At 46.4% G+C, this 13869-nt stretch overlaps 2 long non-coding RNA genes across 3 annotated transcripts in view; both read right to left on the minus strand.

Annotated features, from left to right (window-relative positions):
* Positions 1–3889: 3889 nt before the first annotated feature.
* LOC134475865 (uncharacterized) lies at positions 3890–8829 on the minus strand. Its single transcript, XR_010047195.1, has 2 exons — positions 6076–8829; positions 3890–4682 (listed from the first exon to the last, which is right to left on the minus strand). It is a non-coding gene; the product is annotated as an uncharacterized LOC134475865 (long non-coding RNA).
* Positions 8830–8944: 115 nt separating this feature from the next.
* LOC106026177 (uncharacterized) overlaps positions 8945–13869 on the minus strand; it is a 100853-nt gene continuing 95928 nt past the window's right edge. The window contains exons 6-7 of one of the 2 annotated variants that reach the window (XR_010047313.1): positions 12712–12847; positions 8945–10786 (exon numbers count right to left, since the gene is read on the minus strand). This is a non-coding gene — a long non-coding RNA (uncharacterized LOC106026177). Of the gene's footprint in view, positions 12848–13869 lie in introns of both variants that reach the window. The other variant, XR_002789748.2, reaches the window with a different exon arrangement.

Below are 13869 nucleotides of genomic sequence, written 5' to 3' on the forward strand. Positions count from 1 at the left end.
CCAGATTCGAGCCTGCAAAGTCCCGGTGACCAGGGTGTGACCGCCGACGCTCGGGTCTGCACAGCCCACTTCTCCGGCCTTTGTCTCCTGAGACCAGCGGTCATCTGTGCCGAGATTACATTTTTATGATCTCAGGGGAAAAACTGGTCTGCAGAAGTAATGGCCTAATTCTTCACGTTTGCATTAGGGTTCGTGGGTGAGAGCTTTCCAGCACATGTTGAGCTCATAATAATGTTTCCCCTTTAAAAGAAACACCTTAAAAATAAAAAAGAAACAAAAATAAAAATTTGAGGTATTGTTGTTTTGATGAAGACTTTCCTATTATTTAATTCCCATTTACATTCGAATGAGCGCTTCCCCGAGAGATTAAAGGGAATTTTCCCTCCCAAAGTCCTGAAAAAGTTATCTGCAATGTAACTCTCACGTCTAACGCAGGTAAAAATCAAAAGAAGTGACTTTGAGGAGAATATGCTCGGAGACGCACACTGCAGGGAAAATCTTGCAGGTTTAATCAGAACCTTCAAATCATTGTTTCCATTATGACAGGCAACAGCAAAAAATACTGAATGTTTATGCCTAATGGGTTTGCCCTTTGCCAGACAAATCCTTTTAGCTATGGCAGAGAAACCTAATTTTTATGGGCTCTTGAAGAGAGCGCGCACTGCCCTCTACTGGTCACAAGTGCGCATAACATCCCGGGACCTGGGGACCAGGGTCCGAGGCTGTGGATTTCCCACTGCAAAGGGCAGACCAGTAATCCCACGGACTCGTCCCGGAGGTCACTGGTTTTCTCTGCTATCTATTCCCCCACCCCACATACACTCTCTTGACCAGGAAATAGGATATTCCCTTTGTTATCAATTGCTCTGAGAACTAGCTCGCCAACATGGAAACAGGTCAGCCTCATACTTAAAAATATTCAAACTCCAGCAACACAGAACAATGCGCAGCTGCCGCAGGCACAAAACCTCGGTGAAATGCAGCCTCCTCGCAGAGCAGAAGGTATTTCTACCTCAGGGAGAGCCATCAATACAGAAGCCTCCTGAGGTAGCAGAAATTTTCTGATTCCGAGTTAAAGAAAGAAGAAAGGAAAAAAGGGCGGCCGGGAGGAAGGGTCTGGGGGTCTGGGAGATGGTTAGCTAGAATCTTTAAAGGTATTTTTAAATGAATGACACAAAATATAGCATAAGATTAATTTTTTTCCCAAAACTCTTTGGAAGACTATACCGGTTCCTTTCTGACCTCTAGAAAATGCAAAAATGTATCTTACTCAGCCGCCCTCCTTTACCAAATTACAGACGCCTGTGATTCACATATTCCCAGCAGTTAAGATGGGGACACGGTTAGGAGAGCGGCGGTTTCACGGTGACAGCGACGCTCCGGGAAGTGTATGGAAGCAAGAGCTGTTGATCTGTGGAAATGCAAATGTCATCTCTAAATATAGCTTTGGGAAGCCAGAGAATCAGCATTTCTGTTGATGAAACACCTTTTCAGGAAGCAGCGCGCAGGGACCGCTGCGCCCTGACACGCGGCCTTGCCTTCCGAAATAAAAAGTAAGCCGGGCCCTGTCTCGCAAAGATGCCTTTCTAGTTAGGGTGGCTCAAGACCTCACAGAGAAACCAAAAGACCGAGTCCTGCACTGAACTGTGCAAGGAAATTCACAGTGAGTCTTAGGTTGGTCCATGACCCTGGGCTGAATGGATAGATTCAGTGGCCCTGGCCAACCCTGCAGCCTGGACTCTAGTGTCCTGCCAGCTCTCAGCCATGCCAGGATGCTTTTGGTTTCCTGAATGCACCATTCTCTCCCCCCACCCTGCCCCCTGTGCCCAAAACCATCTCCTGTACATCAGCATGCTTTGAACTTTCTCATCTTTTCCCCGTGTGGTGGGTTAACTAAAGGGCACCATGTAACGCCCTGCTGAACTGGTCAGCGTGGCGCTGGGTGTGGAGGGCCCACCTGAGGACTGTGGCCAGCAGCATAAAAGGTGAATGGAGGGGAAGATGGTGCGCTGGTGATCCTCCTGGAGAAGGCTGTCAAACTGGATTTACTGATAGGGACTTAGCTGTTCTCATCATCACAGGAGCTCAGGACCTCGCTGTCACTGAGGATGGCTGTAGTTCTTTTCAGGGTAGCTCTGGTCCTTACCTTGAGCATCACTTCCCAGTGCAGACCCCTCAGCTGCTGGCACAGATCCTTCACCCTGCTGGCGCAGACTTCCTAGCTTCACTGCTGACCTTCGGGCCCTCCCGGTGCAGATCCTTGATACAGACTTGCATGAGTCATTGCCGTGGGCTCTCAGCCCCCAGCTGAACTAATGGAGGACATCGCCAAGGGCTCTGGGTCTTCAGCTGGACTCGTGCAGAACATTGCAATGGAATCCAGGCCTTCACACTAGAGGCCCTGTATGGACAGGTCTCCTGAACTCTTTTGCATTTGACTCTGGGTTGGGGGGCAGGATGGGCTGGTCTACTTTCCTTCATGACGGCCGGAAACATTATCTATTTTGTTAGGTGATGTTTCCAGTCCTGGTCCAGAGAATGTTCTGCGACAAGAGACATGTTTGGTGGCTGGCAGCCCACTATGTTGCTATCCACTGGCCACTGGAGACTACTGAGTGTTTGAAATGGGGCTGGAGCAGCTGGGGGAGCGGATGCTTCACTTTAATTCACTTGAATTCGTGTAAATTAAAATCGAAAGGACCAAGCCCACCATCTGCTTCCTTTCCAGGTTGGTTTTGAAAGTTTAAAGGGATGAAACCTAACAAAGCCATAGTCTTCTGGCTCCTTGGACTAGGGACTAGGGGTATGGCCCAGGGTAAGTCACTTCCTGTCCCTGTCTGAGCCTCAGTTTCCCCGCTGGCCTAAAGGACAGAGTGCAAGGGCTGGCTTCTGAGTCTCTTCTGATCTCACTGAGCATCTCCAGGATGAAGGGGCGGAAGAAGATGGTTTCTGACTTCTTCCCACTCTGACCTTCTCCGATCTCCTCCTCACCTCTCTCACAGAAGGCCGCTGAGCCCAGAGATGGAAGAGCTCACCTGAGGCTGCAGAGCTGACGCCACGGCTGGGTCCCCACTCAGGGTTCTTGGGTTTTACAGGTATGTTGCACCAGCATGTGTGAGCACATCTCTGTTATGAGGTGGCACAGTCTGCAGATTCTTATCAGGCTCTTCTTAGTCACTTCCCTGTCACTGGGACAAAATGCCCGACACCCACAAATTTAGGGAAATAGAGGCTTACTTGGGCTTACAGCTTCAGTCCATGGTCCACTGACTTAAAGGCAGAAACAGGATAGTAGACGGGGAAAAATGCTCAACCCACGGCAGCCAGGAAGCAGAGACGGAAGAAAGGGGCTGGGGTGAGAGCGCACCCCTCCAGGTCACACCCCAGAGGCCCACTTCCAACCAGCCCGGCGTCCTAGGAGCACATGCAGCTACGAACTCATCGATGGATGACAAGTGGAGGGCCCCACAGTCCACCCTCAAATACTTGAAACTTCTGGGGGACAATTTAGGTCCAAGGCATATACGCTCAAAAAAGAAAGGACCACGTGTGGCTGGTGGCTAACGTATCCAGGGAATCTAGCCCTCAGGCCCAGCACAGAGACTGGTAAGTGCACACAGATTTCAAGAGCACATTCTAAAGACACTCTGAGGCTGTCATATAGTGCTTTCGTATGCATCAAGATTTCGCGGGGAGCTTGTGACTACACATAGTCACACCCCCGACCCCACGCCCCAGACCCTGTGCACCAAGTTGACAAAAGGGTGATCATTTGTGGCACCTCAAACTTGGAAAAGTATTCTGTGTGGTTTATGAAAGAAGTTTGTCTTTGAACTGGTTATTTAAATCTCTTAGACCCCTCCAGGCTCAAATAATATTAAGACAAATATGGTTTCTACAACGATTTCATTATTTTTTTAGAAAGCCTCAACCACAACCAATGACTTATTGTAAACAACACCTAACCCAGTAAGCATTCAGGGTAGAAAGTGTATCTTGACTCGCTGAGTTTTGTTGTAATGAATTACAATTTATTACTTTGACTTGGAGAGGTCAGAAAGGACAAATAGATTTTTGTTTTCAAGACTCAGAATGTATCAATTAGTAGGATGTGATAGTACAAATCCATGTCCAGCACTCAAGAGGCTGAGACAGGAAGAGCACAAGTTTGAAGCCAATCTAGGCCACATAGACTCTGTCAAAAAAAATTATTAGTTAAATAGGTGCATAACACCCAGTCTTAGATCACTAGATAAATGCTTGTGCTTTATTAAGGAGATACGTAGATCTCAATTAGGAATTATTGGAGGCAAGGCATTAACAGGAAAGTCTTTGTTTCTAAATTTAGAATGTGTCTTTTTAAATGACTTGATAATCTTATTCTTCTTTGTCATACACAAAGACACGCAGGATGCAGAAGGCTGGCAATGTCCAGCCCCTTCTTTATGGACCTTTGCTTGAACCGTTGTCTTCAGTCCTGCAACAGGAGCGTTTTCCCTCTACTGAGCTATCAAAGACACCTTCCTAATCAGCATTGCTCACAGTAGCATAATAGATGGCCCCACCGCCAGGGCAAGGATGCACAGTAATTCACTGCAGGCTCTGCTGATGTCATAAACCACACGCCCAGCTTTATGGAGCCTAGAAAGCGAATTCCGAGCTCCGCTCGCTCTGGGAGCCATCTGTTAAGAGAACAGATTTAAATGCCGACCTTTTCAACTCTGTCGTTTACAGAGATTTCAAACTTTTGCTGTAAAATTTCAACTTTTCAGCCATGAACGAATTAAAATTCCTTTCTGGAGGCACATTCGGCTTCATAGGGCCTCTTTGGACGGACAGATGGATTAGTGGTCTACCTCCCATGACTACAAAACAGCAGAAAGGCACAGGTGAATGCTGTGATCACGTATATGCATGCCCTACCCACTACCCAGAGCCCAGAAAGATCAACTAACCTTCTTCCCAGCCTCCTCGGCAGCAAGTAAAGATGGCCAATGAGACATGTAAGGGCTCCTTCAGGGACATTTGCTTTTTCTTGTTTCAAAGAAATATGCATGCAAGGAAAGGTCCTGCTGCCCACCACTTCTCCACTCCTACCCCACCACCACCTCTCTACTCTCAGCTTCCAACTTTGCATGCTCAGGTGCACTGGCTGGAGCTTCTGCAGCCACCTTGTAGTCATGAAAGGACATGGCCAAAGGTGAAAAGTCACTGATGGAGAGGGAGGAATCAAAGGTCTAGATGCTTGATGGCTTTGCAGGGCTGCTATGTCAACCAGCCCTAGTGACCTCCAGTCTTGGTACATATATGACATTGGGATCCTCCAAAAGCTGAGTCTGAGATACCCATTTGAGTGCCAGTCATAGATAAGGGAAGTTGTGGCCTGCTGGGGGGGGGGGGGGCAATAGTGAGATTTGAAGGGTCCCAAGGTTTAAAAATGCACAGGAGCACAAGAGCCAGAGCAAGAGCCACTGTGCTTTACTGTGTAATTCTGATACAGAAAGTTGTCTCACATTTACATTCTTACATGCTTCAAACACCTGCATGGGTGTCTACCCGTGCTAAGTCATGGTTACATAACTGTATCCCACTGTGCACCTGCACTAGACAAGCAGAGTAGTCATGTCCTCAGGTGTCCTTAGACACCCGTGAGCTTTGAAGCCGTCTGAGTGGTTCCCTACAGAAGTGATCCCAGGAATCCTCAGCAGGGAACTGGGAAGTGTGATAGGAAAGAGAAGAAAACCAACACTGTGCTTGCAGGGGCAGGTAACCCCGTGGGCAACAGGCTCTGTCCTTCACAAGGACCAACGGATCTGGGTATTGGTCCAGCAACTTCTACTGCTGCTGCTCAGGGCTGCTCCTGCCACCTGCTGCAGCCAGCACCCCCAGCCTGCCAGAAAACCCTCTCACTTAGAGAACCCAGCCACACGGAGGAGTGAGCCTCCGATCTGCCGGGTCCTGTGTGCACGGGCTGAGGGGTCAGGGCACACTGACGTCTGGCACAGCTCCAGCAGTCTCTCCTACAGTCCCTATTTGTCAGTCATCTGTTAATTGCAGCAGAAGTTTGTCACTCACCTTGCACTGGAGCTATTCTTCACCATTGTCTGTTCTCCCAAATGGCTTTACGATTCCATGCGGGTTAAATTGCGCAAATGCGAATGTGCTCACTGTGTGTCCAACATCAGCCGTGCAATCGTGAGCCACCTGGACAGGGTCCCTGGACATGCAAGACTGTTTCTGTATCAGGGGTTGGACATGAAACAACGGTCACCCTTGTGTTCCGAGCAGTGATAAGCATTCTTGTGACAAAGCAGAGGGATGGTGAGAGATTTAGAACATGGAGCCCAGGAAGCGTTTGGGACCCAGAGAGAAGAAAGAGGAGGGAATGTGTAAGAAAGAAAACAGAAATATCCACTAGTGGTTAGCAGGCACTTCCGGGTAGGGAAGCCATAAAATCTTTCCAATAGAACTCTTCTATAGAAAAGGAAAACGCGGATTGACCCTCGCTCAAAACCCCTTCACTAGGTTTAGTTGAACTGAACAAGAAACTGCCATTATAAAATCCATCGTTTTCTCCAGCAATGAACAAGGAGCCAAAGGCAAACCAGATAGGAAATTCACATCATCCTGCTTCCACGGGCTGCGGGACAACATCTTTAGGATTTTATTCTCATAGAAATAAAAATGGTTATTCACAAAAACTCAATTTTCTTGCAGAAGGAAATTACCACCTACTACCATGTGTTACATATATGCACTCACATGTAAAGAGTATCTGATTCCAAAGTTCAGTCTTCCCAAATGCAGGCTCACAAGCAGCTCCGCGCATCAGAGAGCAGTGTGACCCTCATCCTCCCAGCACAGCTAAACATTTTGAAGCAAATCTGTAAAAACTCCAGGGACTACAGAGCCCAAATTGAAAAACACTAATATTAAAGTGGAATTTTTTTTCCAATTAGGGAGTCAAGACATTGCCAATATCTAAGTCAGAGGTCAGCAAACCATAGCCCTTGAACCAACTCTGGCCCTCTGCCTCTTCTCCTAAATAAAGGTTTACTGGGTCTCATCCATAGCAGCTCAAGTACAGACTGTCAGCCAGCAAACCTGGGTAGCTGAGACTGAATCTATTTGGCCTGTGAAGCTTAACATGTTTACACTCTGGTCATTTACAGAAAAGTTAGCCAACCCTGCCCCAAGTCGCTGTTTACAAAAAATAAGCATAAAACACTGCGTCAAAATGCAGTCCCAGCCTGAACCCAAACCAGGTGGTGGAGAAAGCCCAAGAGACCAGGAAACAGAAGGATCCCCCAGCGGGACAGGCAGGCCCCTGGTGGCTGAGACTGTCCTGGGGAGCCACACGGCGACACTGCGTTCCCCGCAGACTGGCTGCCTCCCCTCCTGCATGGGTGCGATCGCCAGGGGCCTAGAAATCCTCCCAGCATCCCTGCAGGCTCACATGGGCAGCTCCTTAAGGCAAAACGCTCATCCCCAGCTTTACTCTGCTTCCTCTGGGTGCCAGATCTACTATTGTAGACCTAGAGAATTTTCCACTTATCCTGAGAGCAATGGGAGGTTTTAACTGGGGCTGCAGACGGTTTGATTCATAGCACCAGTGACACCAGTCGTGGACCGTGGGCTGCAGACAACACACCTGACTTGCAGTAGACATCGGGGATGTGGTCCTCATGAATGGCATCCTTGCCCTGGAGATGCTTTAGACAAGAAAAACACAGCTGATTAGGGCTTCGGCAGAGTGGAGCTTAGGGAGCCAGGAAGTGAGTTTAATCTTAAAGGAAGCCCCTGCCTCCTGCTCACAAGAGCGAGGAGTCCTCCTGTGGGGACTCCACCATGTCGCTCTGTCTCTGAGGGCAGAAAAAGGAGACTCACCCCACTCAGCGGAAGTATTCTGCAGCCAAAATACATAACGGTAACTATGGAGACTCTAAAAGTCGGTGGAACTGTCCCTAAGAAGCCATTAAGTAAAAACAAACGCAGATGCTAATACACAACCGGCTTGACCAGCGTGCCTGTGAGTGCCAGAGAGTGGACAGCCTGGGTCCCACCAACCACAGGGTTTCGGTTGCAAGGCATGGTGGATAAGTACAGCCGTGTCTTAATGAGACAGCTGGGAAGGGCCACATCTGGCTCCTGGGTGGTCATTGTTGGCCTTTGATCTATTCTGTAAGTACAACCAAATAAAGATGTCGCTTAGGAACAGAGACCAAAGGAGCACAGGAAAACAGAGCCACCTTGTAGTCATGCTGTGCCAGGGAGGGAGATAGAGTGGTGGCTCTGTGTTGGTTTTGCCTACTTATTTACCTTCCTGGGAAGGACAGCAGGCTGCAGAGGAGTGTTCGATCCCCAAACCCAAAAAGGGCCAGACCCAAGACCTGAATCCCCATTGCTCATCCCACTGCCTTGACCAGGCGTCATTTGCTCAGAGAGAAACTTAGGCCCAAGCAGGCCAAAGAAGAGCACGTCATTACTTTTTCTCTCATAATATTAAGAAAAAGAAGGGCTCCTGCAGCGGAGCGTGTTGAAATATGGTGTAAGAGCTAGAGATTCTGAGGCCTCTGTACTGTGGTGTGTATTAGTCAAGAAGGCTGCTTGCAAACTAGGAAGCAGAACAAAGGAACAAAGCAACACAGGTTGCAGAAAGACCTTGTTGGCATCTCTGGGTCAAGTCTTATCTGAAACCTAATACCTCTTTATCGTATCTTTTTTTATCAATACTGGGGATGGAACTCACAACCATGTTCCTGCAAAGCAGGCGCTTATGCCACTGAACTAAATTCCAGCCCCTGTCTTATCATTTTATCAAGAAATGAAATTGAGAGAAGGTAGACAAAAAGGCAATGCACCTTAAAAGTTTATTCCTCAAATGAAAGCCATGTTCCATATATATATATATATATATATATATATATTTTTTTTTTTTTTTTTTTGCTTTTTTCATCAGCAAAGTGACTGCCCCAGTTGCAATTCTTAAATTTGACCAAGAGACTCTCAGTCCTCTCTCCAAAAATTGACTGGGAGCCTGTTTTGAAGAAAATATATAAAGACAGGTCTATCGTGGAGATCACAAATGATGGCAATAAAAAATAATTCAGCGAAGACCGTCTGACTCTGCAAAAATACAGTGACAGATGTAGGACAGCACAGTATATTCGGGAGGGAACAGAAGCAACTCCTGACCACCACGTGCCCACCGCCCTTAGGAAAAAAGGTTTCAGAGGAAAGCAAATGAGCAGGTGCCACCAGCAGGCTCCAAACTCGCCAACAGTTGCTTGCTGCCTGCCTCAGCCTAAACCCATACCAGGTGCGCCAGGATCAAGGGATGCAAAGAAATACAAGTTTTGTAATTCATCTCTTCATCCCAAGTCCACGATTTACACTGTAGCAGAAAATTTAGTGATTTCTAGGTGATTGCCATCAATTTGAGTGAAATACACAAGCGATTTAGAATATCGCACACACATACACACGTACACATACTTTTTTGCCTCTCCCCTGGGCAGCCTTCAAGACATTTTGGATTTAATCACATTAGGAAGCAGAGTCTGTACTCTGCTCTCCTCTAGCACTAAGTAAGCTTTCCTGGACTTTGGTGCTGTTGGCATTTATCTCCCGGTACGTACCTAGACACCTTCTTCCTGTTGTGTCTCTGTCATCAGGCCTCTCAAGGTCAACACGCAGCTCCCACATCCGGGTCCAAGTTGAAAGCTTTACTGCCAAGCACCCAGCCACATGCCAGCAAGCCAGCAGCCAGTAGACTCACCACTGAAAGATGCCCCTTAATACTGCAAAGGCCACTTCTCACACCCCTTGGCGTAAAAGTGGTCACATAGTTGCACCCAGTCACAAAGAAAAACTTACTGGGCAGTGTCATGCTCTTCTCAGTGGCATGTGTTTGGGTAACATTTGGAAGTCTAATTACCAAGAAAAAAGGGAGATATAAAACAGAGCTAGCACATTCTATTCCAGATATTTAACATGCGCTTAAATTGCTCGAAGTATAAGGGCAATCATAGAGAAGCAATAGCTCAAAACATTGAAAACGAAGAACCAAAGAGAAGGGAGACAGCAAAATTAAAAGACTAAAGTTAGTGTCAGTAAAAAGCAAAGGTCTTCGGATTTGTTATAGTCAAACACCGAAACAGAGAAGAGAAAGCGGATCTCGGACTAGCGGGAGCGAGCTCTGGGGAACTACAGGGTGTAAGGATGGGGGCCACTTCCAATCGTGAACAAACTCTTCACTGAGTGTGAAGCAGAGACGGTGAGAGAAACGTGGCTTATAAATGGAAATGCACCGAACGCAGTGGGAAAATTCACATCAAGCCACAGACGGGTAAGTCTCCAAACAAAGGGCACTTTTTAGGGTAAAAATAGAAAAACAAGATTCTCTCATAGGAAAATGTAACTACAGAAAAATGCAAACTTTGGGGACAAATGAAGCATAGTGATCCTCTAAAACTCCGAGGGTGGTGACTCCAAGCGTGGTGAAACTTAACATAGTTAGTTTTGCAAAATAAAAAATTACATGCAAGTTCTATCCTGGAGTTTCAGCCTTTGCACATTCATCCTCCAGCTTTGCACGGTTCTACTTTTCAGGAAGGAGAAGAAAAACCTGCCTGCTTGAAGCAACACGCAAATTAAGGTGTGACTTTGGCTCCATTTTTGCATTATACGCAGCTATCATCTGCTCTTAGAATACGCTGAATTTCTTCCACCGAGTTCATATCTCCTTCTGTCTTCTTAAAAATGCATTTAAACTTCATGTTTCTTTCTGGAAAATCCAACATAATGTAACAACAGATTTTAAAGCTTAAATGTATATTAATCATGATGCCAACCACCACAGTCTAATCTATAGTCCTTACCTTTTACTGACAATGTGAATTTTAATTAAGTGTACAGTGCATAATTAAGATCTGAAATTCAGAATATATTTCTGGTCCTGTTTACCGTGTGGGAGAAACTCCAGTGCTGAAGGAAGTCAGCCTCCCTGCTGTGAAGACTTCAAATCTTACAAATTAAGTGAATGGAGGCTACAATTGGGTTTTCAAAGACATTCTGAGGACTCATTCAAGATGTTTGACAGAAATTGAAAACAAGCTTTATGTTCATCAGCAGAGTGGAGGAATGATCAAATAAATTACTGTACATCCGTGCAAGGGACGATGTGATTTCCTCGAATAACAAAGTAGCTTTGTAGACATTGATATGGGAACAATTTCCAAGATATATTATGTCCATCAGTTACATAGTACGTTCCACTCGCCTAAGGTATGCATGTGTATATATAGCTATGTATACGTAGAAATGTATTTGTGTAATTGCATACATGCATAATCAGACATATGTTTAAAAAAAAACATGGGAAAGGATCTGAAATAACAGCCACAAAATCTGAATATTGATTTGTTCTGAAGCAAAGGCTGGCAAACTTTTTATGTGAAGTGACAGGCAGGAGATATTCTGAGCTTTCTGGACCATAAAGTCTCTGGTACAATATTCGACTCTGCCCTTTGGGCACAGAGCAGCCACAGAGAACACTGACTGATGGTCATAACGGGGTCCCCATAAATCTGATTACAGAAAAGGTGGGTAGGAAGTAGCTGGATCTGGTCCACAGGCCAGAGTTTGCCAACCCCTGTTCTAGAGAGGGTAGTATTGCTTGGGTAATGGGAGGAGAAATGGGGATGAAGAGGAATTTCTATTTATCACGTCTGGGGTTTTCATAATCACCTTAGAATATTTTTAAAAGTTAAAAAAAACTGCAGCACAGTACAGTTTAAACAAAAGATGAAACATATAATAAAAACTGTTCACGTCATCCTCCAGATGGGGGTTCACTCTGCATCCTGAGGGAGCATGCATTTCACACCACTCCACGGGTGAAGCAGCGGACCGCTTCCAGTCAAGCCAGCAGCACGGATGGGCCCTGCAACCCAGCTGTCTGGCTTTGGATTCCGGATCTGACTCTTCCTGACTTTTAAATCCAAAGCAAAGCATTTAACCCTCAGCTGGGTAAATGTGAATTACGTAACACTATCTGTAGTGGTATAATCAACATTCCCCAGACTTGTATGTAAGATGCCATGATAAGTTCTGGCTATTAATATTATACATCCAAATTCCAGGAAATGGTTTATTAGGGGAAAAAAGGGAAAAGGCTATGCTTTGTAAATGGCTTATATGGGGCTTTGCTATAGTTTCCTTTAGACTATAATCGGGAGTCCTCATCCTGCAAATGAAAACAGTTAACCATGCAAGGATCCATTCTGCCATCCCTCCTTTTCATGATGGCAGCCCTTGGGTCTTGGGTGGGCACGTGGAGAACACCTTTCCCAGCCCCCCGCAAGCCAGATATGGCCATGCGCCTCCATACTGGCCTTGTGAATACAAGGAGAATTGAAGAGCAAAAGGTGAAAACAAGCCGTGCACCCCTTTCGGCAGGCTGAGATCCGAGGAGGCACCAGGACCCAGGCTCAACCCTATCAAAGGCAGACGGCAGAACCACAAAAGAGATCAACGTCAAAATCAATATCATGTAACATCCCCCCACCGCTGTCACCCTCCTGTTTGGAGGAGAGAATAGAAAGACCTTGTAAGGCAAGTTGAAACGGGATAATAATAGAATTGTACCAATTAGAGCAACTCTAATGCTAACACGGATTGACCCAAAAATCCAGAATGGCTCTGACACACCTGTGCAGACACATGCTTCTTGCTGACACAGGACACTGCGTGCAGGCTGGTTTGTGTCGGATAAGGAGGAGAAGAAATCTTGGCTCTGCGTTGTCATTCATCTTCCGGAGGTGGCTTCCAGCCGACTGTGGTCATTCTGTACAAGAGAGAGAAAAGTGTGGATGATCACATGGAGATCGTTATGGGTCAGGTCTGCAAAAGGCCACATTACCTCTACTCAAATTCTACAGGATAGAATCGTCACGTAGTCACCTCTAGCTGCAAGAGAGGCCAGGAACTGTATTGTCTAATTACAGATCTCCGATGCAAGCACTATGGAAGCCTGGCTCCTTTTTTTCTATGCTGTGTCCCTGTGTCCAGCACAGGGATCAAAAAAACTTTTTCTGTAAAAAGCCAGATAATAAGGATGCAGGCTTCGTGGACCACCCATTCTGCTGCAGCTACTCAGCCTCGCCATTCTGGCATGAAAACGTCTAAACAAATGAGTGTGGCTGTATGCTAATAAAACTTTATTTATATAAACAGATGTGCTATTATTATCCTCACTTACTGGCTCTGATTTAGAACAGTGCCGGGCACGGTGGCAGCTGCCTCATAAATGTTCGCTAACTGAATGGCGGAAAATGAAAAATACTATTTCACAGATTTGTCTTGAGAAATAGGTAAATAAAAGAGCACCTGGGAAGGTTTAGCAAAGTGCCTGGTGCAGAGCAGGCGCTCAATAAATGCGACTTGCTCATTATTTGGAGATACAAAGTATAAATAAAATCTATTCCTCGAGGAGCAACCCACACATTTCCACAATGGTAATTACAATAGGGTAATATAATGAAGCAATCGCACTGTACACAGGACTGGGATTGAGGACAGGGTAAGGATGACCTTGGGCCAGGGAGAAAATCACAGAGAGGTGAAACCAGAACAGGGAGGTGCAGGATTAGAAGAGCCCTGCCTGGATGATCTAAGAAACACACACCCTTTTATTTTAATCTTTTGAGTCAGAAACTCAGGAAAAGCAGATCATGGCCCATGCCATCTCTATCGGTGATGTTCTGTGTGCCTGCATGGCGTCCCCTGCCGCACCTCCCCTGGGGCCAGCACTTCCCCTCCAGCCCTCCCACGGCACCTCCTGGGGAGCCTCTTCCCAGCTCCCCTCCC

The sequence above is a fragment of the Cavia porcellus genome, unplaced genomic scaffold (assembly GCF_034190915.1).
Source record: "Cavia porcellus strain 051 isolate PalLab524CR breed Dunkin Hartley unplaced genomic scaffold, mCavPor4.1 scaffold_5, whole genome shotgun sequence".
NCBI classification, from domain to species: domain Eukaryota; kingdom Metazoa; phylum Chordata; class Mammalia; order Rodentia; family Caviidae; genus Cavia; species Cavia porcellus.